At 43.7% G+C, this 1214-nt stretch overlaps 1 long non-coding RNA gene across 1 annotated transcript in view; it reads right to left on the bottom strand.

Annotated features, from left to right (window-relative positions):
* Positions 1 to 697: 697 nt before the first annotated feature.
* LOC107182950 overlaps positions 698 to 1214 on the bottom strand; it is a 9848-nt gene continuing 9331 nt past the window's right edge. Inside the window, exon 3 of the long non-coding RNA XR_001513706.1 lies at positions 698 to 719. This is a non-coding gene — a long non-coding RNA (uncharacterized LOC107182950). The remainder of the gene's footprint in view (positions 720 to 1214) is intronic.

The following is a 1214-nucleotide window of genomic DNA, read 5'->3' as shown; positions in this document are numbered from 1 at the left end:
GTTTTTCTCCGTAAGAAGATGCCGTAAAGGCTACAGAACCCTTGAGAAATGGGGATAAGTGCACATACAACCCCTAAAAAACTTTTCACCCAGTGTGATCCCTAAGTTGCTCCATTAGGCAAATAGGATTTTTAAAAAGAAATTCGCGGGGGGGGGGATGGGGGGAGATTTGGTTACAGATAATAAAACATAAAATAAGTAGGGTTACTATTTCTCTTTATTTAAATGTTAAAAAAGGCAGTTATATTCCCAATCTTTTTCTCATTCCTTACCAGCTTTAGGCAAAAACATTTTTTAAAAAAATTTACATGTAGTGAATGTATTTCACAGATCATTATAAAAAATGATGGTTTTTAAATATATTTAGCCCAAGATCTGATAATTTTTACTTTATTGGGGTGGCACTGTTAATAAGAGTATATAGGCTTCGTCCAGCCGGCATGGCTCAGTGGTTGAGCGTCAACCTATGAAGGAGGAGGTCACAGTTCAATTCCCTGTCAGGGCACATGCCCAGGTTGCAGGCTCCATCCCCAGTAGGGGGTGTGCAGGAGGCAGCCAATCAATGCTTCTCTCACATTAATGTTTCTATCTCTCTCTTTCTCTCCCTTCCTCTCTGAAATCAATAAAAACATATATTTTTTTAAAAAAAGGTTATGCCGGTCACAAGTGTAAAATTCTACATACAGCATCTGCATATTTAGGCAAAAACTTTTTAACCTCTGGCAGCAGAGTTAAAAGAAATCCTTAGTCACCGTGTGTATATTTTACACATTTGAGCTTGGCATTAACGAAGAGGAAGCCGGAGGCCGTGCCCGGAGAAGACGTTGCTCTGCTAAGAATTAGTGGACAGTATTGGGGATGTTTCATTGCCTGGGGGAGCAGCTAGAACAGTGGAGAAAATTCAAAAAGAATAGGAGTGTTTTGCATAAAAATGGAAAGTCAATGACTTAAGCTAAAACGGAACATTTGTATTTACTTGTGTCACATTTGCTAGACAGAGTGACTCCCCACTTTCCCGACCCACGCATCTCGGTGTCCCTGACTTGGGAAATGTTCCCCCAGTGCCACCCGCCATGTGCCCTCACGCAGGAGCCAAGCGACCTGGGGAAGGAAGACAGGCGCCTGTGGCCAGGAGCCCAGCTCAACAGGGAGCCTGCGACCCAGATGGCTGCAGGCCCACATGCAGGCTGCCCTGAGGGCTGCTCTCAACCCCC

Source organism: Myotis davidii, unplaced genomic scaffold (genome assembly GCF_000327345.1).
Source record: "Myotis davidii unplaced genomic scaffold, ASM32734v1 scaffold698, whole genome shotgun sequence".
Lineage (NCBI taxonomy): Eukaryota > Metazoa > Chordata > Mammalia > Chiroptera > Vespertilionidae > Myotis > Myotis davidii.
This window is presented reverse-complemented; position numbering and strand designations above follow the sequence as displayed.